Raw genomic sequence first — 2,444 nt, 5'->3', positions numbered from 1 at the left:
TTGGTAGGTCTTTGTTTGCAGATGACGGGGCTCTCTGGAAAAAGGGTAGAAATTTATTATTTATTAATAGGAAAATACAAGAGGCAATTAGGAAAGTTGAAGAATGGGCATTTGACTGGGGTTTTAAATTCTCAGTGGAGAAAACTAAAACAATTATTTTTTCTAAGAAGAGGGTTGTTCCAGAAATGAGTTTGAAGATGTATGAGGAAACATTGGAAAGGGTAAAGGTGTTTAAGTTTTTAGGTATTTATTTTGATGTAAAACTTATATGGACTGAACATATTAATAAAATAGTTGAGAAATGTCAGAAGGTTTTAAATATCATGAGATGTATAAGTGGAGTGGAATGGGGGGCAAGTTTTTCTTCTTTAAAAACTATATATGTAGCAATGATTCGGTCTGTTTTTGATTATGGCTGTGTGGTATATGGTTCTGCATCAAAAAACCTGTTAGGAAAACTTTGTAAAATCCAAGCTCAAGCAATGAGACAATGTTGTGGAGCAGTAAAGACTACACCCATATCAGCTTTACAAGTCCTGGTAGGAGAGATGCCACTAGAGATTAGAAGGAAACAATTAATGATTAATTACTGGGCTAACCTCCAGGGGCATAAAGATAAACACCCTACAAAAGTGGTTTTAAAGAATTGTTGGGAACAAAATGTAAGATGTTTAACAAGCTTTGGGTGGTGTAGTAAAATTTATGCAGAAGAATTACAGGTAAATAATATCAAGATGAGTCCAACAGTTGAAATCCAGGATTATGAACCATGGGTTTATATAACACCTCATATAGATCTGCATCTGCTGGAGGTTAAAAGAACAGAAAGAGAAGTTGACTTTAGATATGCTTTCTCAGAATATATCAGAGCCCAATATCCTCGACATATACAAGTATATACAGATGGATCAAAAGATCCAGAACATCAAACAACTGGGGCTGCTTTTTTAGTCAAAGTTACTAGTAATCAGTGGATTAGTGGAGTAAAGCGAACATCAAATCATTTGGCAGTTTATACTGTTGAATTGATAGGAATCCTTTTGGCATTACAGTGGGTAGAGGAAATAAAACCTGACAATGTTTTAATTTGTACAGATTCAGTTTCAGTTTTGAAGAGCTTGAGATCTTACACATCTAATCATCAAGATATTCTTTTTAATATACTACATATGCATTCAAGAATTGTCCAAAATGGTATATCAATCAGTTTTATGTGGATTCCAGCACACATAGGAATAAGGGGAAATGAAGAAGTGGATATATTAGCAAAACAAGCTTTACAGAAAGATATAATAGAGTTACAAGTTCCATTAAGTAAATCAGAGATGAAGGTTTTAATCTGGAGTAAACTGATAGAAGAATGGCAAGTAGAGTGGAACAATGGGACAAAGGGTAGATTCCTTTTCAGTTTATTAAACAAGGTAAGTCAAAGTATAAAGAGTATAGGTAAGTCAAGGAAAGAAGAGATTATTTTCAGCAGAATATTATTAGGGCACTCAAATTTAAATAGCACACTTAAAATAATAGGGAAACACCCAAACGGGTTATGTGAAATCTGTAAGGTTGAAGAAACAGTAACTCATGTATTTCTTGATTGTAGAAGATATGAGCAAGAAAGAGGAATAATGATAGAAGAATTAAGAAAGAAGGTAAAGCAGGAAATAAATTTTAAGGTTTTAATAAAATGGGCAAGTGAAATAAATAGTAAAGTTTTCTTCGATTTTATTAAAGAAACGGGTTTGGTGAATAGATTGTAAAACTCTGGTCCACACTCCGGAGCAGAAGGTGGCGGTAATGCACCTATTTAAGTTGGTTGCAAGCCGCCGTTAAAAATCAAGAAGAAGAAGAAGTATCCTTACTCAGTCTTGAAGTAATTTTGTTCAGACAGATCCTTTGGCCCATGTTTGGATTTCTTTGAGAGACTTTTTACTCAGAACTTTGACCTGCATATTTGGAAGCTTTACTTTATGCTTTTTGGACATTTTGCCTTCTGGATCTGTACCTTCTTCAGCCCTGCTTCTGATGTTAATTTTTATGTTTATTCAAGAAGGACACTAAGTAAAGACTGTTTGTTCTTCTCCAATCCTGCCTTGTGTGGTTCTCTGTAATATGGGTCTACACGGCTTTGTGGTGTAGCAGCTAGAGCATTGGGCTACTAGCAACACATTCTGGGTTCTAGCCCTGGTCGTGACACAAACAGCATGTTGGTTTGAGGGAAAACACCTATTCTTATTAATGCTGAATATCTGATGTACTAAGAAACAGTTTTTTAGATGCTTTTTAAACAGTGTATGTGGAGAGTTCTCTGAGGTACAGAGTTCCACTCATTTACTGCTGTAACTGAAAAGGCACTCTGACTAAATACACTTTTCCTCAGAGGAACAACACAGTATCCTCGGACCGACCCTCATGTTACTCTCTGTGCGGTGTTTTAATGTTTACAA

This window comes from Carassius carassius, chromosome 36 (assembly GCF_963082965.1).
Source record: "Carassius carassius chromosome 36, fCarCar2.1, whole genome shotgun sequence".
In the NCBI taxonomy this organism is placed as follows: domain Eukaryota; kingdom Metazoa; phylum Chordata; class Actinopteri; order Cypriniformes; family Cyprinidae; genus Carassius; species Carassius carassius.
The sequence above is the reverse complement of the archived record's forward strand: the minus strand, read 5'-3'. Positions refer to the sequence as shown.